Here is a 26,179-nt window from a genome sequence, read left to right as displayed (position 1 = left end):
TATATAGTGTATATCTCTATATATAGTGTATATGTATATATAATATATATATATATTATATATATAGTGTCTTCCTTGAACACTCTGTCTTGTTTCTTGACATAGAGATCCTAGAGATCCTAGACCAGAAGCTCCATGAGTCAGGGAGACTGGCTGGCCAGCAAGTCACAGTGACCTTTCTCTCCATCCTTATTGGGGGCACTAGAATGTACCCAGTTCTCACATGGGTGCTGGGGATTGAAGTCCGTTCTTCATGCTTGTATGGCAAGCATTGTTTATCAACTGAACTGTTTCCCCAATCTCTTAAGATGTTTTATCATATAAGTTACAGTAGCATCAGTCATTTTAATAACATGAAATTTTAAAATAATTCACTACAAGTTTAAATAACTTGGTTGCTATTTTTATCAAAAGGCTTTGGGTCAAATACCTCTGTGCAACTGTACATGGGAAATATGTAAACAGGCCTCTTTTACTTATAGTTGACAGAGTGCTAGAAAATATTAAAATAGGCCAAACTAAATATCTGTTCCATTTAGTGTTAGACATGCATTCAAATCTCCCCTTAAATATTAGTTTGCGCAGAACCTCTCAGATCCTGTAAGGATTAAATCAAGAGTGAATGCTCCTGTGATAAACTTAGCCTGCTACCTCGCTCTGCATGCTCTGCCCTTTGTCGTGAATTTTATTTTGAATTTAGATTAAAGCGAGAAGCACCAGTGAACCATTTATATGATGCAAAGCAATTATTACTTGGATACTTTCTTTCAAAATGAGTATTTTACTGTTGTCCTATTTTTATATGCAGGCCAGCTACATGTGAGACGGCACTCAGTGCACTGAAGTGAGCGCAAGAACCAGGGATTATTTTCATCTCTGAGGTGAGTCTTCTCGCAGAATAATTGGTCTGTTTTCTGGAGACATAGCTCAATTTGTGGGATGCTTCCTTGGTGTGCAGTGAGCCCTGGATTCCTTCCCCAGCAGGGCATAAACTAGGTGAGGTGCATACCCCTTAGTTAGCTATCTGAACAGTAGGGAGGTGGAGGCTGGAGGATTATCTTGGAGTGGGGGTGGTCTGGTGCTGCTATCTAGTCAAATGCTAATACTGACTCCTAAGATAACCCCTGCTATGAGTAGATCCTCAGGCACACTAGGTGATGTTGAGTGAACCTTGCTCCCCAGTTTAAAACTATTGGGGCTACAGCCGCTTGCTTGGGGAAGTAGAAGAAGCAGAGTTTAAGTTCATGGGTCACAGGTTGGGAACCTCGAGACAAAGAAGGAAGACGAGAGAACAGAAGGGATGGACCAGGGGCATGTGCCTGAGGGAAATGGACCCCGAGGACAGGCTGGTAGAGCAGAAATAGCCCAGGAGAAGCCCAAACAGCAAGCATTGGGGCAGCACAGTCCAGGAAGTAGCCAGTCTAGTGTTAGAGAATTAGACTAGGGCTAATTTGCCCGGCAATTGTGCTGACACTAAATAAATAAACAAATAATCCATCATCTGTCTCCCATTCGTTCAAAAGCTAATGGGGATAGAGATGGTTTAATAATCTATAAGCTTTGGTTACATAGAAAGTCTGGCACACAAGAGACCCTGCCTCAAAACATACAAGCCACCTGCTGTTTCTTTGCGTGCACGTGTTTTGTAATCATTGACGCTTCATTCATGAATTTCAGTTATTTCTATATCCCCATTACCCTCTCTCTTCCCTTCTCCCTCTCCCACTGAAACCCTTCTTCGCAGAAGCTCTTCTACTTTTATAATCTTTAGTGTGTGGCCCAAGGAGTCTAATTAGTGTTGCTTACATGAGGGTGGGGTGGAGGGTACTTACTGGAGCGTTGAGCAATTACCACTGGCTACATCTTTCAGGAAAGTGACTCCTCTTTCCTGCCAGCAGCCTGGAGCTGCTGAGGCCCCTCCCCCACCCCCTTCCATCCATGAAGAAATGTTGACATTGATGGACCCAAACCTTTTTTTTCTAGCGTCTTTAAAAACGTTACATACGTACGTACGTACGTACATACATACAATGTGTCTTGATCATAGCCACTCCTTCTCTTCCTTAGCCCTCCCCAACACATGCCTTTCTCAACTTCATATTTATTTTCGTTATATTCCTTTCCTTTCATTATTCTCCCTTTAGTATTTATTTAATGAGGACAGCCAGTGTGGCATAGACGGCCTATTAGATGCCACAGCCCCAAAGGAAAGTGAGTGTTCCTCCATCAGTAGGTATTCACTACCAAGAACTCTTCAGTTGGGGTGGGGCCTTGTATGCTCCTGCCCACTCTCTGCTGTGCTGTTGACAAGCTCGATCTTGTACAGATCTTACACAGGTATCCATGGTTGCAGGAGTTCATGCACACAATAATCCTCTTGTATCTAGAAGGCTTCTCTGTGTGCTATGTTGCCCTATCAACTGATTCTGCTATTCCCCCACCTTTTCTGTGACAGCCACCAGTCCTTAGACTGCTTGTTACTGTCAGGAGCTCAGGAGTGCAATCCAGTTATCTAAGGATGCCAGCCATTATGTGGATGTTGGTGAGACCTGCAGGCTGGGGGTCCAGAGCTCCTCATTAGTAACTGCCTGGCTGCCTCAGATGCCCTTCACTGTTGTCATCTAGGGTCTGGGTGTCATTGTCGCACTGTGCCTTGTCGCTTACCTTGGTAATACTGTAGAATTAAACTGATATTTTGCATCTGAAAAACTGAGAGGTCAAGGGGTTAACATTGTGAATTTCCACGGGGAATCAAATGAGAGTCAGTCTATGCAGAGAATCTTTTTCAGCATGGAAAACTTCACTGTTGTTTTAGCCTGACACCCCTGGGCCAGTAGCGAGATGGGGCGCGTGATGCCTGCAGCTGAGTAAATGCACAGAGTGAAAGGAGAAGTCAACTAGGAAGCAGTAGTGTGAGGGAGGGGGAAGAGGCAAGTACAAAGCAGTGCGAGGAAAGAAGAAGAATCACTCACATGGTCGTGAACCCATGGATGGCACTCCAAGAATTCTGCTACTGGGAAATATTTAAGGGACTCATCAGCCTATAGATTATGAGAAATGATCTGTTAGAGCTATTCTCATGGTATTTTTAGTGGTTTTCATTCTCCTGATGTAGAAAAAGAGCTTCTGTTTTTCCCCTTCTCTGGTTTTGAGCCATTCATCTGGACGCCTCCAAGCTCTACTACGAGGCTTAGTGAGACCAAGTAGGCGCTCCTTATCACCATCAATATTTTTACTTCCTTTACTTCTGTTGCTGCTCCTCAGCAACATGTGGTCTTCTGTCTGTGTGGCGTAGGATTTCACACATTCCCACGCTTCCTCACTCTCGTAGAAGGTAGGCAGAAGACATTTGTAATGTGCCAGATTCTATTTAGTGAGCAGGATTGCCGTATTTCCTTCTTGTTGTTAGTTTCACAAATACTGGCCTAATGATGGTAAGGTTTTTCTGAGGCTTCTCATTCCTTTGTAGATAGTCGGTTTGGCCATCTTCTGTCTAATGGGTGGTGTGACTATTTATGGGTCTGGAACAAACTGCCATTTTGTTTTCAGTTTCCCTGGCTCCCCCCCTTAGCAACTGTGGAGCAGAGTTCAGGCTGCTAGCAATGATTAACACGGCATCCTTAAGACCAGAGCAGGCTCCCTGGTTTTAATTCTTTATCCATTGACCCTCTAACTTATCGCTTGGCTAACTCATCGGCTAACTTTCGTGTCCTCTTTCTGTTGTTGAAAACCAGATTCTTTTGCGTCTTTAATAAGCGCTGATTCTCAGTTTTCCTTTGTGTTCCGTCAACCCCAAAAGAAATCAGTTACTTCAAAGTAACATCTGTAAAGTCCTTCAGCAGTCGTCTTTTTGTTTAGATAATGAGTATAGGATGGGGGAACAGCTTCATTTGGGATGGGCCTTGTGTGCTTCATCACGGAATACAATAGTCTTCTTCATTGCATTCTGATAAAGCCTCTGGTAGGTACCTTATTTGAGCCCGTGCAGTCATGTGACCCTATTTATAAATTGTTAGAATTTAAGGAGATGTGTGGAGAGAGGACAGAGTGTACTTTGTCAGGCAAGGGTCCCTACTGCTGTCTGCCTTCTCTTCATAGCCATCCCTTGACACAGTTACATGGGGGGAGTTCAAAGGAATCTCTGTTCGAGTGGGTTTGCTCCGCATGACTGTGGTTCGATAAAGACCTGTTAGCACAGTAGGTCATCCTGAGAGACTGTGCATAGTAGGTATACTGTTCTCATTTGTTAAGATGAGTAAGTCCAGCCTGGCCACTCGTCCTGACTGACATTACCACCTCTTCAGAGAAATGAGTTAATTGGTTACCAATGAGCTGTGTTTGCGGATCCTGTTGGGATGATATGAGTTACACAGCCTGACCTTGGGTTTACCGCCTTTCAGGTCAATTTAAGAAAAATAGCATTACCAACTTAAAAGAAAGAATTAACTTTTCAGCTTGTGTTTCTTCTTTATACACAAGATGAACGCTTCCACCTCACAGTCGGGTTTTTAGAGTAGACACAATGGGCTCCAGTTGTAGCTGAGAGGTTCAGTGCTTGGAGTCCCTGGAGCTCATCCTGAGCACCATCTCTCCAAGCAACAGCAGCAGAAACAACAACAACATCAACAACAACAGCAACAACAACAACAACAGCAACATCATCATCAAAAACAACAATGACATCAACAACATCAATAACAACATCAACAACATCAATAACAACATCAACAACATCAATAACAACATCAACAACATCAATAACAACATCAACATCATCAATAACAACATCAACAACATCAATAATAACATCAACAACATCAGCAATAACATCAACAACAACATCAACAACATCAATAATAACATCAACAACATCAGCAATAACATCAACAACAACAACATCAACAACATCAATAACAACATCAACAACATCAACAACATCAGCAATAACATCAACAACAACATCAACAACATCAATAACAACAACAACAACAACAGTAAATCCAGTCTTACGGTGATTGATCACACAGCTTGCTTTATCTACACACAAACACATGTACACGGTTCATGTCTGTCTTTGTATTTCAGAGTCTGAGAGTACAGGCTATAGGGCTAGATAATACCTCACTGCTGGGTGTGATTAGAATTACTGCTCTATGATGAAACGTTTTAGAAAGAATAGTAGAGGGAAAAAAATCACCCTATTCTATTCAGAAGATAGTTAATATTTTTGAGTTTTAGCATGAAGTTCACATAAGTCTATAAAAAGCCAGGAGTCCACAGAAACGGTTTTAATGGCAGAAAGCTGACTTTTGACTCTGTAAAAATACTTAATTATTTTATCTTTAAGATTACGAGCGATCCATTTAGAGGGTTTGGTAAAACTAGCAAAAAACAACCAATCAAAACAAACAAACAAAAAAAACCACACACACAAAAAAACAAAAACCAAAAAAAAAAAAAAAAACCCCAAAAAACAAAAAACAAAAACAAAAAAACCCAAATCCATGTTACACTTGCCTAGAATGTTTCCAACAGTCTCCAAAAAGGTTAATTTCCTTGTCATGTGAAGACAGACTTCTAAGAGCCTGCGGTGTGTATTGTTGACAGAACTTCCTGTCTGGGAGTCATTTCTGAAATCAGTAAATAGAACATACCGCCGTGCGGAGATACATGGTTCGGGGATTAATTTTAGAAGCAATAGAGTCTTGTGCAGGTGAATATTTTTAATTTTTGTGTAGATAAAGAACGGCCCACAGTTTGTCGCCACGTTTTTGGTCACGTGGGTAGTCACGTGAGCTTCCTGAGGAAGTGGAGCGTACACGGGCCAGATCATAACCTGGGACTGTGATCATTGTGAGGAGTTTGTAATAGAAACAAAGACAAGTGCGTGTTGATGAGGGGCAGAGGCCGGCCCACGCTGGTGTCAGTCAGCCGCGTGTCTGATTGCAAGCTCTGGGACTTTCCTTAGCAACCAAGACGGCCAAGGTAGAGTGCGCACTGGAGGAAATGAAGGTTTCATCTTGGAAGAGTTCATAGTTTCACAGGCAAAATCAGGATCTTTTGTCTTAGGGCTTTGGGTTTGGGTCGCCTCCAGGTTCCAGTGATCCGAAGCCAGCTGATCCCGTTAAAGTTTTACTTTTTCAAATTATCCTGGAAAATGTGCTGTGATCAAACTGTAAACCGCAACCTAGAAGCCGGTGCTAAGAGGCAAGGCAGTGTTTCATTTATCCTTCTCAGGGTGGCTGGCGGCAGACGCCTAATAGTTATCAAGATCCGACCTTGAAGCCAGCCTCCGTGTGCCCCTGGGCAAGGACTAAGCAGTCCAAGCAGTTACTTCCTTAGCTGTAAAAACTCAAGGTCAACATACCTATGCAGTTGTGGAATGGATATGCAATTGAGTATTGGAGCATGTGCAGTCACATATTAATTAAGGGATAGTCACACTTAGTTACAATTATCAGTGTGAATATCAATAGCTGAAGTTGAAAAACCTAGAAAAATCCTGTTAGGAACAGATCATTTTGTCATAGACAGATTGATTGGCTCTTATTTTGGGAACCAAACTTGCGTAGATGCTATCTATATTTTATGTAGTTTTGATGAAATCAGAAAATTGGAAAGTTATCTTAAGTGAACTATTTTACTCAATAATGAATAGGGCCTGGTGTATAGATTCTAGAAGTTCAAATCCCTTCAGACTATAGTGTGAAGGTCCAATCCGGATAGATACTTAGTGTATATTGAAAGGTTATATATGTGCCTGGTGGGGCTCTGATTCCTGGCAAGTGCTCTCTGGGCACTCGAAGATTCCTTGGGATTTTCGTGGAGAAAGTAAAATGTTAGGTAGGCCTGTAGAAGACAAGAGGAAGGAAGATGTGGAGAGGAGAGGGGTGGGAGGGAGGGAGGGGGGGGGAGGAAGAAAGATCATGACCATAGGCGTAGGGAGCTACTTTCAGTTCTAGGCCTTTGGAAATGTACTTTGAGTCTCTCTGTCTGTCTCTGTCTCTGTCTGTATCTCTGTCTCTCTCTGTCTCTGTCTCTCTCTGTCTCTGTCTCTCTGTCTCTCTGTCTCTCTCTCTGTCTCTCTGTCTCTCTCTCTCTCTCTCTCTCTCTCTCTCTCTCTCTCTCTTTCTCTCTCAGACTTGAGACAGGATCCCACTCTGTACTTCTGACTGACGTAGAAACTCATTACGTGTTGGTCTTGAACGTAGACTGAGCTGTCGGCGCCAGCACCGACCTGGTACCGAGAATCGGGCGAAAGCCTACGGGATGAAAGAAACACACATACACACACACAGGTTATCGTGTCAAGCCAGGAGAGGAAGAGAGGAAGAGAGGAAGAGAGAGAGAGGAAGAGAGAGAGAGAGAGAGAGAGAGAGAGAGAGAGAGAGAGAGAGAGAGAGAGAGAGAGGAAGCTGGGAAGGAAGAGTGAGAGTGAGAGGAATAGTGAGAGTGAGAGGAATAGTGAGAGTCTCCTGTAGCTTTATTCACCACTTATATACCCAAGTCTCCAGGTAGAAAATAACTGGGAAGCACAGTGGGAAACCCTGGCTCATGACTACCTGGCTCGTGACTTTGGTAACAAAAGACCAACTAGGAGACCTGAATTAATTAGGGAGAAATCCCAGAAGACCAGCCTAAATCTCAAGGATAAAGGCTGAGGAAGTAAAAGGCAGAAGTAAATTGACCACCACCCAGGTGTGGTCCAGGTGTGTCAGTTCCACATGCATCAGCCGGGCTCAGCCGGGGTCATGCAGTGGAGATATCGGGTGTTTACTACTTGGTCTTTTCTTCCTGTGCCGTAAATACATGGGAGAGGCCTCTGTCCAACAATCCCATGACTTCTTAACTGTGGCCATGCAGTTACAAAGCAGCCAGGCCCAAATCCAATATGGCACTACACTGAGCCTCCCATCTCTATCTTGAAAGTGCTAGGATTACACGCATGTTCCCTTGCTCCGGACCCTGGAGTAATTTGGAAACGATTATATAAGAAGGGGATGAGGGTTACACAAACCTGGGGAGTTAGTCATATGGAGTGGAGCTGTAAATAAATGCCTCTGTCTGTCATACGGGTGGGGCGACCTCAAAGTGTTAGAAATAAGCCACACACGTCTACATAATCCTTAGGCTAGGAAGAAGTCTCGATAAATCAATAAACATGGGCCGGGAAGTGGCTCGGTCAGTAAAGTGGTTTATGAACCTGAGGCCCCAGGTTTAGATCCTCTAGCATTCAAATAGAAACTGAGTGTGACAGTATATGTCTGCAGTTCCAGGATTGGAGAAGTGGAGATAGGGACTCATTGGAAAGCCCTGGCCAGCCAGCATAGTAGAGAAGATGAGATCCAGGCTCAGAGAGACCTTGTCTCAAATAATAAGTTAGAGCGTGATCAAGGAAGATACCTAACGTTGACCTCTGGTCTTCCCATACATGGACACACCCATGAGCATACACTCCCCCCCCCCCCCACACTCGCACTAAAAATACATTAAGCCAAATGAAAATGAAAGCAGGATGTACCGAAATTATCCAAATTCGTAGGATATAATTAAAGCTGAGCTAGAAGTAACAAAACTGCTGTATCAGAAATACCCTGTGCCTTTGACTCCTTTGCTTCCAGAAATAGCTGCTGACGGCTGAAGAAAGAGTCCTTGGACTTGAAGAAGGAAATGGAAACGTTCCAAACCGAGAAGCAAAGAATGAAAAAGCATTGGGCAGAATATCTAAAACGTCAAGACAGCCAGGGAGGGCATACCCTGTGCAGAAATGGAAATACCATCAGAAAAGGAAGGAATCAAAAGAAACATTTGACATAGAAATAGTTGAGAATTTTCCAACATTAATGACAGTCATCAAAGTGTGGGTAGATGCCCCAGCCCCCACAGGTAGTGTCTATTCCTCCAGCTGTGGGAGTCGTCCAACCAAAGAGAAGATCTCGGGAGAAGCCAGTGGGATAGGAGGAGGACAGAGTGAGACCATCATTCCTGGTGTTTTAAGGAGCTCTGAAGAACGGGGTCCTCTGGTGTCAGGAAACCAAGCGTGAACCTATGGTGTAGAACTTGGTGTCCAGCAGAGTTATACCTCAGAAATGATACAGGAGTGTGAACCCTCTGAAGGGGCCAGCAAGTTGTAATCTAACCTCCATGTCTGCGCCTTACCTGTGTTTCTACCTGTGTGCACACGAAGTAAATACTTCTGAAACTAATCTCTAACAGAATAAGAAGAGTCCGACTGGGAATTTCCCCCCAGGTAGGGTGTAGCCCACCTTGGAGGAAATGCTGAAGGAAATACGATGCGTGCATATTTTCTTCCATTCCGAGTCTTGTCTGTTTGGTTTTCTTAACTGAACATTTTTATTTACTTGAAATTTCCTTCAAAAGCCTGATCTCAAAATATCCCATATGCATAGCTTTTCTGCATCTGTCACTTCTGCCTCAGATGTGGTTGCCTCCCGGAATCTCAGACATAGAAATTATTTTGCATTCAGAATAAACTCAGGAGACTGAAATACAAACAGCAGAACCAGTGTCCTTGGGCTTTATGTTTTGTAAGAAGTTATGTGTTCTCCTTGGAGTGTCCTGCCTGGGGTGAGCTGTAATGTGGACCTTCAGACCCTTCAAGTTTATTGGATCAGTGTAGCACTCAGCAGGGCGTTCCCATGGATCACCGTGTTTGTATGATATTCTCCAAGAGTCTTTCAAGTAAAGACTTACCTTTCAGCACACCGGGACCTGGGATGGTTAAAATGCTGCTCCTATGGTTTCTTCAACTTGACATCCTGGATTATCAGTAGTTTGACCCAGGACACTGTGTGAATTTGACATACAAACACACACCCAAGTCACCCTCTGGTTTCAAAATGGCGCCCATGAGCTGGCTTCTGTGTCTGTTTCTGAGCTTGTTACCATGGTGATGAATTGTCTGCCTAGTTTTTTAGTTGGCCTGATTCTCCTGGCTTCGGTCACCTGTGTTTTCCTATTACCGGTTGATCATACTTTGAGCAAAAGTTAAATTTCCATCATTAAGGAGCAGGGAGGCAGAGGGCAAAAGTAGTGATTTAGTAGAATTAGCTACATCAATGCTTTTAATTTCCCGATTATTTCCTTTCAGTGGAAGCTAGCAGGAGCCTCACCACTTCCCATGGTTCCTAGCCCTTCAGACCCGATAGAAAATGGTTATTCCCTACTGCTGACAACAACTTGTTGTACTTTGTAGAAGCATCATGGGAGAGGTAAATAGAAGTTGACAACAGCATTTGAGACAGGACACTAGACTGCCCGTCCTTTGTTTGAGTGAGTCAACACCGACACTTTGGCTTTACTGTGTATAAGTGGAACAGAGAGGCAGCTGTTTTAAAGTTTCTATCTACAACCTTAAAACAAATGTTAAATTATGATGTAACAGTGAGGGATGCGCGAGGTGAGGCAAGGTCTTCGAGAAAATGAAATGAAAGGTTGATGTTTGGGGATGTGTGCATTCCATACGCTCAAAGTAAGAGGTGCTCCACCAGGTCTTTACCCACGACGAAAGTCAAGCTGTGGAGAATTCTACATCGGCCTTCAGACAGATACTAAGCCGTCCAAGCAGCCGTCGGCAGCCTGGGGAGTGTGAGCAGCACAGGCGTGGTTGTTGAAGGGTGACTCAGAGGGAACTGAGCAAATAAAAGATGTCACTTGGGTGTGATGGCGATTTAAGGGAGCTAGTGAACTTTGAACTCAGGAAAAATGTCACTTGCTGAATTACGGCCATTGGTCTCTCACCCTAAGTTTGTCACATCAGACAGCATTCATATTAGTCCAGTTGTGGATGTGACACATCTCCTCCCGCTCTTGTGACTCAAAGTGTACAGAGTGGCGAACCTGTTCTCCATGCCACGTTAGAGAGTATTCACCTCTCACCTTCTCTTCCGCATCATTCACGGAAGGCAGCGATCGTTTCTGCATCTAGGATGACCACGTGACGTCTTCTATACCCAAGGCAGTGACGGCACAAAGGACTGTTTCTCAGGAGGCAGAGGGGAACGGGGAGAGCTAGTGACCAGCTAGATTTAGAAAAGGGTAGAAACAACAGTCACGTCACACTCGCTTACAGCCCAAAGGCTGAGGAGTGAGTGATGCTCTCACTCGAAAACCTGCCTCTTGTGTCCATCCTGCTGTGAGGGTAACTTTGTATATCTGTGATGTCTCTGTCAAGAAAACATGCTGTGTGTACTGGTATGTTTTCAACGTTTGCTGAAATCTGGGGAAATCCAGGCTTTGCCAAAAACCCTTTCTAACACTTTGTGGTTTTGATTTGTTTTTGCTCTTTGAGACAAACTCTCATATACCACAACTTGACCTCAAATTCACTATGTAGCCAAAGGTAGCCAGGAACTCTTATTTTCCTACCCCTGCCTCCCATGTGCTGGGATTATAGGCATGTACCACCACACCTGGCTTCTTGACCATTCTTGTAAGCCATCTATTCGGGTCGGCACTGTAGGGCTTTACTCAGGATTTTCCCCTGGAACTTAGGCACACGCGTGAGCTCTGTATTGCCTCACCCAGGGGTCTGTTCCTAAGGCTTTCTGCCTGACAACCACAGGGACTGACTGACTCTGCTCTCTCCACAGAAGAGGAGGGCACTCCCGATTCCTCCACCCTTGAGTCCATCCCTGGTGGTTCCTGTCTCTCCTGTGTCGTTTATGAACTTTTCTGCTCTGGCTTTGTTCTTCCTACGAGAGTCATTCCCAGACCTTCTCTCTTCTACAGTCCTTTAATTTCTTTTGGGAAATAACCATGTACTAACTCCCTCCAGAGCCTTCCCAACTGTAGAAGAGAAGGCAGTTTGCTTCCCAAGGCCACCTTGCTTGCCCACTTGGGTTATCCTACCAGCTTCTCAGTGGCTACTGTGCTAAGCCACTCTGCTGTCTCCTCCTCTTGTTCTTCCCCTTCTCTCTCCTCCTTCTTGAGAGACAGAGGCTTACCAGGTAGTCCCTTGGATGACCTCACATTTCTGGTGATCTTCCTGCCTTAGTCTCCAAAGTGCTGTGACTGCAGGCATTTGTCACCATGCCAGGAGGAAATTTCTTTACTTGAAGATATTATCATTATGGTGTGTGTGTGTGTGTGTGTGTGTGTGTGTGTGTGTGTGTGTGTGTGTGTGTCAGGTCTCCTGAAAGAGAAGAAAGCTCTCTTAAGCACTGGGCCACCTCTTTAGCGCTGTCTTATATCTAAGCATGATTTGGTTAGACGGTTGTTTCAGTTACTGTTCATGCTGTCCACTGTGCACATGCTGCTTGCATGTTTCTATGTCTCTCCTCATCTATGTTTTTGGTTAGCCTAAAGGGCAAATCCCTCATCTTTTTGCTAAAGCAGACATCCCACTCATAGGAGAAATTTCAGCAAATGCTTAAGATGCCTTTGTAATGAATACACACTAGTCCGCTGTGAGTAGGGCAGCTGTGTGTTTGCTCACCCATCCCCTGTCCTTGGAAAGTGTTGAGTCAAGGCTGCTGTCATGAGATCTTTGCAGAGCTGATGAGCAAAGCCAGGGCTTCATAGTGCGTGAATCACTGTGTGAGTAAAGGAGATCACATTGCAGCCCTGTTTGATAAGGCTAAATACATGAGAATTAAGAATAATCAAAAGGTGGGGATTCAGATGTAGCTCATTGAGAGCTGGGCAGCATGGCAATCCCTCAACACACACACACACACGCACAACGTACACACATACAGACACAAATGCACACATGTATACACACATACATACACGTACACATACACACACGAACATACACATACATACACATACATATGTACACGATACACACATACATATACATACATATGCATACCATACACACACATACAGACTTAGGTACACATGAATGCACACAACACACATGCACACATACACACACATGCATATAAACACTCATACACACTATGCATGCACTCACAAATAATAGAAAGAAAAGTGCTATGTACACTCCAAGACTTGTGTCTACACAAGAAAATCCCTCTGAGTCTTTGTAAATTTATTCTTCTCTCCTCTAATGACTGCAGCCTTCCCTCCCTCCACTCTTTCTACTACCCCACTGCCACCCTTCTCCCCCAAATCAATTGCTCTCTTTTCCCTTCAGAAAAGAACAGGCCTCCCAGGGGTAGTAACAGAACTCTGCTAGGCACACACTCTCCCATCAAGGCTGGGTGAGGCAATCCAGTATGAGGAAAAGGGTCCTAAGAGCAGGCAAAAGAGTCAGAGACAGCCCCACTCCCACTGTTAGGAGGCCCACACCCAGCTGCAGGACTATAATGTGTACACAGAAGATCCTGCCCAGACCCATGCTGCCATCTCAGTCTCTGAGAGCCCCTATGTGTCCTGCTTAGTTGATTCTGTGGGCCATGTTCTCCTGGTGTCCTTGATCCCTCTGGCTTAGACAGGCTCCATAGATGAACAGAAATTGGCTTCAATATTCAACAGAAGAGATCTGCCACCTTCCGTTCATCTATTAGCATGGATCTGAGGGCAGTGCCAGCCTCCCGGAATGAAGAAGAATATTTGCCTCAAAGTAAACAAAGTAAATTTTTAAAGCCCGTTTCCTGAGAGAAGATGGGGTTGTGGATCGTCATCTCTGGGTGGTGAGTTTTATTTCACTGTTACGGTGATAATGACTGAAGGGGAACTGGAGAGCAGTTTATTTTCACGCCTTTTTTAAGCCCCTGGAGATAAGAACTTAGAAGATTGATAGGTTTTTTTTTTTTTAAAAAATAACGCAATCTGCATTCTTTCAATTGCTGTGCTCTCTATAAACACATCACCTTGCAAAGCAGAGTGTTGCCAAGGGAGTTGTGTGGGTGTCATGCATGCACACGTATGGAACAGAAGAAAAGGATTCTTTAAAATCTACACAGAGTGGCCATTTCATAAGTACCCACACACACAGCGGGCAACCGCAGTTCAAAATAGAATTCTCACCGATTTAGATTGACGCCTACATTATTTAAAGGCGCAGACAACTTTGACAAAGCTTTTTTTTTTTTTTTTCTTACTTAATCTTTAAGACTCTAAATCTTAACATTTGCCAAATGGTAATATCAATGAAAAGAAATGTTTTGGTGGTGTTTAAAAATTACTATAAGACTGACTGTTGAAAGTTCATACGCCTGAGGACGGACTGACTAATTCATGAACGATATTTTGATTTTAAGTTATAAAACATTCACGTTAAGTTAACAAAGATGAGAATACTCAAAGATAAGAAGAAATAAAGGACAGTGTGGCTGAAGAGACGGCGCAGCGGTGAAGAGTACCGACTACTCTTCGACAGAACATGAGTTTGTTTTCCGTACATACTTGGTAGCTCACAACCATCTGTAATTCCAGTACAAGGGGTTGCTTTGTCCACAGGTAAACATGGTAAACATACATGCAGGCAAAACACTGATTTATGTAAAACAAAAATAAATAAAATCTTTGAAAAAAAAAACAAAGGCAGTAACTGTCACTGATGTAGAAATGATGGGATATTTTAGTATAGTTTACTTTAAAACTTAAATTATGTTTGTAGTAGAAATTAATGTGGAAACCTGTTTGGATCCGGAGGTAGAGAGGTTAAGATGTAATATGTCTTCTAAAGATGACCCTATTTGAGAGGTCATTCAAAGGACAATTTTGGTTTTTCCTTCCTTTTTGATTTATCTGTTTTCATTTATGCATACAAATGTGTGCACCAAGCCTGTGCCTGGTGCCTGAGGAGGCCAGAATGGGCTTAGAGTATGAGAAGTGCCCAAGAGTGGAGAATCGGAGTTCTAGGCAAAGTTGGTGATGCACCCAAAGAGGCGGAGCTAGGGCAAAGTGAGGAGAAGAAAGTGAGGAGAGTCAGCAGCCTGGGGAAAGTTCTGGAAAGCTTTTGATTCAGCTGTAGGTCTTTCTCTCTCTCTCTCTCTCTCTCACACTCTCTCTCTCTCTTCCCTCTCTCTCCTTCTGTCTTTCCCTGCTCCCCCCTCCCTTTCCTGCTATGTCGGTACAGTGGTGAGGTGGTGTGTATGTGTGAGTGTATGTGTGTATGAGTGTGTGTGAGTATGTGTGTCTGTGTGTGGACCTGTGTATGCGTGTGTATGTGCGTGCACAAGAGCGTATGTTTGTGTGTGTGAGTGTGTGTGCGTGTGTGCATGTGTGTGAGTGTATGTGTGTATGTTTGTGTGTGCATGTGTGTGCATGTGTGAATGTATTTGTGTATGGTTGTATGTGCATGTGTGAGTGTTTATGTGTATGTTGGTGCGTGCGCGCATGCATGTGTGTGTGTGTGTGTGTGTGTGTGTGTGTGTGTGTGTAGCACTAAGCTTAGATCCCAGGGCCTTCGTTCATGTTCGGCAGATGTTTTATCATAGAATGTCCACTTCCTGCGTGGTAAGAAAGTAGTATGACCACCGTGTCCACTGTCACTCTCAAGTGAAGAGGACTTATGGTTTCTATTGCCTCATTATCCTAAGTACCAACCAGGTTATTGGGTGGGGGGATAGAGAGGTGTGTGATCTTTGTTGCTCTACCACTAATTACGCAGGTAATCGGGCACTGTGCACTGCTTCTCACCCTGTTCTTCCCATCAGTCTCTGCAGAAGATACAGTTGTCACAACCAAGTAGCCTAGTGAGGTAGTGTGGCTGACAAAATTAACAGACTTGGGATCTGAACCTGTCCCTGCCCGTTAACCCGAGTTCTTTACAGCTCTGTTTCGGTTCCAACATTAATGATTATTGTGACATTACATTACACTAAATTAGAGAGCCAGGTTTGGCCAAGCCCATGGCTTTTGATAATAAGAAACCATCACTGGATAAAGACTTATTGAATATGTTTTCTACACTCCCCTGCCCTGCCCTGTCAGGCACACAAAGGAAATGAGTAATGTCATTAGAATGCTGATTACAAGAAAATTAGCACATAAACATGAGGACTTGAGTTCGAATCCCTATTGTCCACACATGCCTGGAAGTGAAGACGGAAGGATCCCGGGCTCACTGGCCAGGTAAACCAGCCGAGTAGCTGAGTCAGTTCGTTCCAGTTTCAGTTAGAGACCCTGCCTTTTAAAACTCATACAAGTATTTAGAAGGACAACTGACCCATGGGGCTGCCTCAAACATGCACACACATGAAGCCCTGTGCACATACATAAACCCTCAACATGAAAAACATAAGTTCTTGGGTCTGTAAGTTAGCCAAGGTCAGCAGCTAGGTCTGCATGCTAACCAAGGTCAGCCATTGGGAGAAAGAATCACCTTTTTGTCTCCCTCAAAACAAACTTGAAAGCAACATTTAATGCTTCGCTGATTGATGGTAAGCTTTCATTACATTTACTTCCAGCCTAAGGCTGTAACCACTTTCTGCTGCCTGGCCAAATCTGGTGGTGCGGCATCCAGAAAAGTCAGGCCACTTATCAACCTGCCTGTGTCCTGTCTTCTTTCAGGACTTTGCCTCTCTGATTGACTCTCTCTGATCCTTTACTTATTAGTATTATACAAGCTTCAGGGGCCATTCAATGTGCAGATCTGATGACAGGTTTATTGTCACAGGACAGCCTGAGCCACTATTGACAAAGCTTGCTCTAGACTGTTAATCTGAAGGCAGACAGTTCATTCTGTTTATCGCAGCGCTACACGGTTTATGCGGTTTAATCTCCCAAGACCATGTACACGGCGTTAGCTTGTTAAAAAGAATGTATCGACAGAATGATATTTTGCTGCACTTCAAATGATCCGTGGTTTGAAATTAAGCTTAGGCATTCTGCCACTTTTTTTTTTTTTTTTCCTTTTTGGTCTTCATGGGCTCTTGGTGTGCTCACCAACTGGCCCTCTCCTCTTCCTTCCCCTCCCACTTCCAACCCAGTGCTACCTAGGATGTGCTTGTAAACAAATAATGTGAAGCTAACACAATACCTTTCTGCTCAGGTAAGAGTTGAGGTAACCCAGGGTTGATAACCCCGTATGAAATGCTTGCACTTCCTAGGCCATGGCTGAGGACCTCAGAGCACTTAGGATTTTAATGAGCTAAAGTGGAAGCGCCTGCCATTGCTTGAAAGACTTCACTTTTGCTGAAAGGATACATTTAAAACCATCATTTTAAGTGCAGTTTAACATGGCGTGTGTTCTCTTAGCCAGCTGCAGGGACATGACTGTTCTCTGTGTCTGGTGAACTGAGGAACCTTTAAAAGGAAAAGTTAATGGGCAGAGAAACTGCGGTGCTGTGTCCCCAAAGCTTTCATTTCCCTCCTCTGAGAAATCCTTTGTATGTGGCCTGTTTCATCAGAGTCTGTTTAAATGGAAATTCTCAGAGGAAATGGGACTGTCTGTGGAAAGGGTTATGGGACCCTTTGAAAGGTGAATTTATATTATGCACGCCATCCTTATGCCTTTTGTCTGTCAGCAGTGGGTTCTCTGACTATTTGGTTATTTCATTTTCCCCCTTTGAAATTACAGGCTTCTTTTTTTTTTTAATTAAAAAGAGTAAAGTCACTAATTATTGCATTTTATCACAAAATCTAGTGGAGTAGATTTTCTTTCTAAATTTGAATTGGGAAAATCTCCTAGAGAGTTAGATCACAATGAGTATCACCAACCAGTCTCCTGTTTCAGAAGAGGAGTGGGGGCTGGAGAGGGCAGCCCCATTTCCACAAGGTTGCAGATGGCTGATGTCAATGCTGCCCTGCTTGGTGCTGAGACCTCTCCATTCTGACCTGTCATAGTCATGGTCTACAGAGAGGGCCAAGGCACGGTTTTTCTTCTCCACTTTCCCTACTTGTAAGGGTTGCTGGGTTTCTGGTTAAAATTTCCCAATGAGATTGTCTCAGTTAGGATTTTGCTGCTGTGAACAGACACCATGACCAAGGCAACTCTTATAAGGACAGTATATGTTCTTACTCCCATCAAAATATATGAAGAGAATTTGAACGTTTTTTAAACTGTATTTTAATATATTCGTGTGCATATACATGTGTGGATGTGTGTGTGTGCCTGTGCGCCATGGCCTACAAGGAGAGATCCGGGACCTCTTTCAGAAGGTAGTTTTCTCTTTCTACCATGTAAGATCTAGGGAGTCAAAGTAAGGCAGCCAGCTTTGGCAGCAAGCACTTTACACTGGGCTACGTTACAGGCCCTGTAGATTGATTTTGAGAAGGCGAGGTGTTTTTGAGCATGAGAGAGGAAGACGTGACGAGAGATGTGATTAACCAGGACCAGATCCTGGTAATGGAAAGGGAGTCTGTACTTACACCCTGTAGGGCAGATGATGACACGTCTACCCAGAATTGGCTGTCTAGCCATCGGTTGTTACTGGCCTCCTGTTGTTTGGGATCTGAGGGTCTCAGCTGTCAGTTCTGTAGCTTGTCTTGTGTGCCTCTCTAAAGAGTGCAGAAGAGGAAGTAGGTTACTAGTAAAAGTGCACACAGTCATAGCACTTTCTAGAAGGAAGAGAACTGGCCATAACCAAGCCCGTGCCATTCCAAGTACATGAATGACATGGCGCGGGATGACTTTTGCTCAACAGTTTTGTTCTAGAAAGGTGGGGAAGCCAGCAATCCCCGTGCACTCAGATTGGCCTATGACATTAGCTGTCTGAGTGCACAACAGCGAGTTGGCAATGGTCTCAGCCTCTGCAGTTTTTACTAGTGTTAGGACAATGACAGCTACATACTGCTGTCACCCACCTTTACTGACACATCACTAACTACTTCCTGCTGACTCATAGCAGAGAGTGTACCAGCATTTTGTCACGCTAACAGCAGAGGATTGATCATATGTTATTATTAGGGATCTGCTTACTTGTAGTTGGAAACATTTCTAACTATCCTTCTTTTTGTTTTTTGTTTTTAATGTGCACATTTCTGTGTCTCTGTGTATGTGCATTTGTGTGTAGGTTCCTATGTAGTTCCCACTGGAGTGGGAGTTACTCCCTGGGAGATGGGTTCTGGGAACTGAACTCGGGGCCTCTGCAATAGCAGCAAACGTTCTTAACCACTCAACCACTTACCCCCCAGTCCCATTTCTTTTTGGCATACGACAAAAGAAAGGGCTCATGAGACGGTATTGTGACTATGTCGGAATGTGTTGGAATTGGGTTTGATCTGATATCAGATCTTAAGTATGTTGATGCTCCGAGATGTCAGGCTGGGATGTTTGCTGCTGTTGTACTGATCCTGGGCACGTCTTTTTGTTTTGGAGTTCATTGTGTTTGCTTTTAACATCATTCTCAGCAAAGACACAAAGCTGGTGCTCTCCGTTTTCCTCCAGTCAGTGTCATGACTCTCGAGGTGATGTTTTTTTGAAATGGATACGAATGTGTGGAATGTTTATCCAGAAAGGCCCTTGGGATCAAGCCTGTGGCAAAGAAGGAAATACTACAGGGTAGAGGAGGCAATTAGACTACCAGGTAGTGGGGGCCACATCTGACCCCGTGTGGATCTACAGAGTGGAGATGGCTCTCTGCCACTGTCCTCATTCAGGAGAAGGGACCATGTTTTCATATTCCACATGACAACCTGACAAGCCATCCCTGGGAAGGGAAAGAGGGCGTGATGTTGGGAGAGGCTGCTTCAAGCAAGGCTATTAGCCGCAGGCTGTGTGTGCAGGCAGCATGCGGCTTCTGGGGAAATGAACTCTATCCTGCCTGGGAAGCTTAGAGCCTGTCTGTTTCCACTCCTTCTTTTTCTTTTTGCAAGAACAGTGAAAAAACCTGGCCTTGGGCTGAGCCTCAACTTCTAAGAATGAGGTGACAGAGAGTGGAGTGGACAGGGCCTGGGAGAGGGAAAAAAGTGTGCCGTGGAGCAGGTCATCCAGCCAGCTCAACTGAGGCCTTGATAGCTGCTTTCAAAGTTCTGTCTGCAGAAATGGCGGTTTTGCGTCACATAAAACCTGATAAAACTGGTTGTTCCGTGCAGCAAGATGTTCTTTTCTTTTTGGGAACAAATCCTGTTCTGCTGAACCTTATCTGTTCAGTTTTCGTCATACATTTCTATTCTTTATATTTTTCTTCTTCTTACCTTTAGTAATTCATTCTTTTGTCAAATCTTCATTTTTTTTTTTTTTTTTTAAATATCAGGTGAGGATTAGAGCGATGGCTCAGAGGTTAAGAGCACTGGCTGCTCTCACAGAGGACACAATACCCAGTTGGCAGCTCGTGGCTGCCTGTTAGTCCAGTTCCAGGGGATCTAACACCCCACACACATATATGCAGGTAAAACACCAGTGCACATAAAGTAAAAATAAATGGGAGGACTAAAAACTCTTCTAAAAGATCAGGTGAATGTTAACTAGTTTGCGAAGCATTTCTGTAGGTGCTGAAGCATGCTATTTCATTTTCTCCCAACTATTTATTTTTAAAAGTTTTCCGCACCTCTCTGGTGACTGTTGTCTGACCCTGTGTCAGTTTGACTTTTCCGCCTATGCATGCATGCTTACTTACAATGTATAGCTTTGAAATTGTTGCACATTTGCCTTTCAGGGACAGAACTGGGACTCCTTTCCTTGGGACTCCGTTTCTTAGCATGAGGAGGAGACTTTTTCTTTTCTTTTCTTTTCTTTTTCTTTTCTTTTCTTTTCTTTTTTTTCGGAGCTGGGGACCGAACGCAGGGCCTTGCGCTTGCTAGGCAAGCGCTCTACCATTGAGCTAAATCCCCAACCCCGAGGAGGAGTCTTAATAGTTTTTCTTTTTTTAATCTCATACACATTCGGTCTCCACTCTAAAATGCTTATCCCACAGGTTCTCTGCCTTCTCCCCTAATATTCTCAGAGACAGGCACCTATGACACATTACCAAGACAGGGACGGGCTTTCTTCTTCTGTCTTCTCACCACAGTTAGACTGTGGACAAAGCACCTCAAAATGGCTCTTGTCCGATGGATTGTCTTAGCACCAACTTTACATCTCCCAGTCCCTCCAAACCTATTCACTTATTTACTTACTTTTATTTTCTGTGCATCCGTATGTATATGTAGGGGATATCTGTGTACATCTCTGTGTGGAAGCCATAGGTAGCCAAGGGTTATGTCCCTCGGTTGGGATTCACTGTATTTTCTGAGGCAGAGTCTCTTACAGCCAAATCTAGCTGATTTGGTTAAGGTGACTTCTGGATCCCCAGGGATGCACCTACTTTATTGCCTCACACTGGGGTTACAGGTGTGTACTGTCACACCTGGCATTCAAAACGACAAAGAAAAAAGGTTTATTTAATTATATATTTGTTTTTAGGTGTGTGAGTGTGCATGTGTGTCTGTGCACCGCACGCATGCCTGGTGCCCTCAGAGGCTGGAAGAGGGCATTGGATCACCTAGAACTACAGTTGCAGATGGTTATGAACCAGCGTCTTGTTGCGGGGAACCAAAATCGGGTCCTCTATAAAAGTAGCCAGTGCTCTTAATTACTGAGACATCTGTCTAGCTCCTGCCTGGCTTTTAAAATGTCAGTTTGGGGTCAAGACTAAGGACCTCATGCTTGCCTAGCAAGGACTTTATTGACCAAGGCATCTCCCCATCCTGTGTGGCACCAGGGCCATTACGTACAGCAGGGTACAGTAGCTATGTCCTGTTTGCAAAGGAAGGCCAGAAATCCTGTATCATCTTAGTCCCGTGAGTATTTCCTTCGGAAGCAGTCTGCTTCAGGAGACATGGCACCGATCCGAATGTAGATTTGAACCTTATATGTTCTTATATGTCATCTCTCATTTGAGTCCTTAAATGGTCCCTCTCTGCCTCCACACCACCACAGCTGACCGCGTTTGCTCTGTGTCCATTGCCTTGGCCGCTAGATCTAGCTTTGACTTGGCACCAGATGATCTTCTTCATCGTAAGAGAAACCACATGCTTACTTTAAAGAAAATACTTTATTCTCATGTGTTTGTGAGGGTGGGTTCGTGCATGTGGATGTACTACCCGAGGATCCCAGAAGAGGGCGTCACATCCCCTGGAGCTGGAGTTACAAGGTGGCTGTGAGCCTCAGGGTTTGGGTGCTGAGAACTGAATCCAGGTCCTCCACCAGGCCAGGGAGGACTCTCAGCCATTAGTCAAATCTCCAGCTGCCCTGTACATACATATTTTATTGTACCTGCATTTACTTTTCTGTGTTTCTTGTACAAAGCCTTTCTTCGTTAGCTCATCTAACCACCATATTGCTGCACCTCCCCCTTGGTTACTCATTGACACCCAGTTCCTTAGACTCTGACTCTTCAGCGTAAAAGTGGCCATAGTAACCACATCTAGCACCCAGACAGCTCTCCATCAATGCCTCTCATTGTGCTTTGGTACTCTGTCACTCTCCACACCTTGGGCAAGCACTTTACCTTCTCAGCAGTGGCTATTTCCTCATTAAAAAGAGGAGGAAGTCTTAGCTAAGGCCGAGAGAGTCCAAAGGAGAGACTTTGTTGAGTATAGCGGAACATCGAAACTGAAGCAGGGTCCCTCCCTCTCGGTGTATGAACCAAGGGTCACTGGACACGTCCGAGAGCAGGGAGCGGTGCTCTCTCAGTCTTGCCTTGACGGTCACTTGGAAGAGTTTTACCTGAGCACTGCAGGAGGGTAAGTTGGAGTTTGTGAATATTTTCTTTGCCAAGGAGGGCTCTCAAAGGTGTAATTATGACAGAAGATGTTTGTAGACCTTAAAAGGTAGTATTATTTTTAGGCCAAGTAGGCCCTTTAATGATTTTTTTTTTTTTTAGTTGCCTTTGAGATTCCTAGTGGCTTCTGAACCCGGTAAAATCTTGGGATACCTTAGTGTCCTCGGCCTCCCTCCCTTCCTGTTTCCTTGCTTGGGGATTTAAAGGTCTTTCTTCTTAAGAGTCTGGTGCTTGCTTTAGGAGAGTAATCTCCCTGTTTACCTTTTAGCTAAGAAGGGATCCGAGAACTATTAATAGTTTGGAAGCTATAGACATAAAATTGACCTAAAATGAATCTTACAGGCAAAACACTTTGATTATGCTATAAATATTAACTGCTTTGAATTGTCTGAACAGTGTTAGTTGTTCTATGAAAATTTGCTTATTACTCAAATTTTAACCTTCATAGGTTATTGTTGGCTCTGAGCCCACAGAGTGAACACCGCCGACCTTCTATGCAAACATTTTACTTGGGACTGAAACTGTAGTTGGATATGTGTGTTTAACGTTTTTGTTTTTAAAATCTGTGTGTATTAATGGAACTTGTAAATATTTAAATAGTCAATTAGTGGAAGTTGTAAAGGAACAACTATTTTTAAAATAGCTAAGTTTATAATTTTGGTATTTTAGTATTAAATTTGAGTTTAGAGGCAAGCAAGACTATCAATGTGTAGGAGTCTCTATATGCCTTTTATTTTTGAGGTTCTTACTGGATTGTCACAATTAATCTGATTGGAAAGGAAACGTTTGCTTCTTGCTCTGTTACCAGAAGTTAAATACAAAGCTAGGATTGACACTAGGTAAGAACAAAGAGGCGCCCAATAGTCCAACAGAGGGCAAAAGTCAGTGTCTGCCTGACTTACTCTTCTGGAGTGGGGCTGCACATTCTTCAGTTTAAGTCATAATATGTGTATGAGAGTGTGTGTGAATGTGAGTGTGTGGGGGGGTATGTGTGTGTGTATGTGCATGTGGGTACGGTGTGTGTGTATGTGTGTGTGTACACATGTGTATATGCATGTGTGTGTGGTGTGTGTGTATATGTGTTGTGTGTGTGTCTGTGTGTTTTGTGTGTGTGTCTGTGTGTGCATGTATGTGTATGTGTGTGTATATGTGTGTGTGTATATGAGAGTGTGTGTGTGTATGGTGTGTGTGTATGTGTGTGGTGTGTGTGTAATGTGTATGTATGTGTTTGTGGGGTGTGTGTGAATGTGTGTGTGTATGTGTGTGTGTATATGAGAGTGTGTGTTGTGTGTATGTGTGTGTTGTGTATGTGCTTGTGTGTGTGTGTGTATGGTGTGTGTGTATATGGTGTGTGTTTATATGGTGTGTGTGTGTGCGTATGTGCATGTGTGTATGGTGTGTGTGTCTGTGTGTTGTGTGTGTGTCTTCATGTTGTGTGTGTCTGCGTGTGCATGTATATGTATATGTGTATGTGTGTATGTGTGTATGTGTGTATGTGTGTATGTGTGTATGTGTGTATGTGTGTATGTGTGTGTCTTATATGTAAATAGTGAGCCTGTGTGTGTGAAGAGGTATATGTACATATATATGGATGCAAATGGAGGTCAGAGATCCCTGTCCAGTGTCTACTCAGTCTTATCTTTGGGGGTAGCCTATCTCACTGACTCTGAGATGCGTGGATTCTTCTAGGCTAGCTGGCCAGTCTGCTGCAGAGAACCATCTGTCTGTCTCTTAAGCCCTAGGGTTACGGGTGCACACTGCTGCCTCTGGTTTTTCACAGGGATGTTAGGTGTGAAGCTTGGTCTTCAGGCTTGCTTTAGTAAGCCCTTTATCCGCTGAGACATTCCCCCATCGCCTAAGTGATGCTCCAAACATCATTCTTGTGTGTGTGTATTTTCCTGTAAGGTGTCTGTCGTATATAGGCCATGAAGAAGGCTGACAACACAGGCCTTCCTCACATGACCTTCTAGTAACACATACGGCCTTTAGGAGCAGAAAGAACTGTGAGGCTCATGGAGATATTTATGGTATGACTTATTTTTATCTCGGTTATAAACTTTTGTACAAATTCCAAGGCACAATGTCAGTGTCGTGTGGACTTTAAACTCCACGTATTCTCTGAGAAAGGAATGTAAAACATTTTGTTCTTTGACCCAGACTTCTCCCCACTTGAAGGAGGATGTGTGTGTATACTTTGTACCTGGGATTGTTTAAACACAAGTTTCTGTTTGGCAGCAGCTCAATCTGGAAACCACTTTTTTTTTTCTTTTCAATTTAGCTAATATAAATTGTGGGTTAGAAGAGATAGCCAGACACATGGCTCGTGTGTCTAGTCTCCTTTCTCGTTGAGCAGTTCTGAAATGAATTGTCTAGAGACTGAAGTTTTCCTGTCCCTACTTTGTCTCTCCCCTTGTTACCCCATGTCAGTGTGAAGTTTGGTAAAGGGCTTGGGCCACCTTGGAGTACAGTGACAAGGACTTTATATAATGTGTGCTGTGTTGAATAAAAAGACTATGTAGGGTTATGGTAAAGTCGATAATTAATTGTGAAGTCGTGTGTGTGTGTGTGTGCGCGCGTGCGCGCACGCGTGCATGCACACTCATGCACGCACACACACACACACACACACAAGTCAGACGTTGCAGGGTATCTTTTCCTCACAGGTGATGTCCATCTTGGTTTTTTTTGAGACAGGCTCTCTCTCTGGCCTAGGACTCAGATTTGGCTAGGCTGGCTGGCTAGTGAGCCCCAGGGATCTGCCTGGCTCTGTTTTCTTGGTTCTGGGATCAGAAGCACTCACTGCCACACTCAGCTCTTGAACATACATCTGAGGGTTGACATAGGTCCTCATGCTTTGACATGCACTTGACTCACTGAGCCACCATTGTAAGCTCCTGTGATCCTTTAGTGAAAATTTCTAATTTAGTTAAATGACTAAATAATTTCATCATCTCTCAGGTTTAATTTTACTGTTTTTGCTCATGTATATGTATAAGCTTCTGTGTATGACTTTGTGCATATGTGCCTGCAGAGGCCAGAGGAGGGCTTAGGGTCTCCTGGAACTGGAGTTACAGGCAGTTGTGAGTTGGTTGGGGCGTTGGGGACCAGGCTTTGGTCTTCTGAAGGAGCAGTATGTAACATTGATCACTGAGCCAGATCTTGCTTTCCCCGGTCTCACTCCTTTTTAGAGTTTATTGACATATATCTGTGTAGATTTGCACGGTGTGTGTTTGTGTGTGTGTGTGTGTGTGTGTGTGTGTGTGTGTGTGTGTGTGTGAGCAGACAGAGTAATGGGCTTCCCTTTCATACCTATACCATCTTGCTTTGTTCTCATGTATATGATTCAGTTGTTTAATTGAACAAGACCTTAAGGATTGATCGTTGAACTGCATGCATATAGAATCTTGTATTCAGAATGTGTTAACTAGATTTAGAAATTTGATTAGACCTACCTTGTGGTAGTTTTAATTACAATATTCTAAACTGTCAGAGTGATTTGTAAGCTAATGTTATTCTGTAATTAGTGTTATTTGATTGAAGGGGATGGTAGGTGAGCTTCTTACATTTGCTCTCTGTTACATGTTGGCATTAGT

The 26,179-nt window shown here is 43.7% G+C and overlaps 1 protein-coding gene across 8 annotated transcripts in view; it reads left to right on the top strand.

Annotated features, from left to right (window-relative positions):
• Positions 1-26,179, top strand: part of Eps8 (EGFR pathway substrate 8, signaling adaptor) — a 173,283-nt gene that overhangs the window by 52,353 nt on the left and 94,751 nt on the right. For 6 of the 8 annotated variants that reach the window (XR_015685598.1, XM_087657770.1, XM_087657762.1 and 3 more), the window contains exon 2: positions 809-881. The gene's annotated coding sequence lies outside the window, so the exon portion shown is untranslated. 8 annotated transcript variants of the gene reach the window in all.

This window comes from Rattus norvegicus, chromosome 4 (assembly GCF_021556685.1).
Source record: "Rattus norvegicus strain SHRSP/BbbUtx chromosome 4, alternate assembly SHRSP_T2T, whole genome shotgun sequence".
Classification (NCBI taxonomy): Eukaryota; Metazoa; Chordata; class Mammalia; order Rodentia; family Muridae; genus Rattus; species Rattus norvegicus.
Note: the sequence above shows the minus strand (reverse complement) of the source record. Positions and strands in the feature narration are given on the sequence as shown.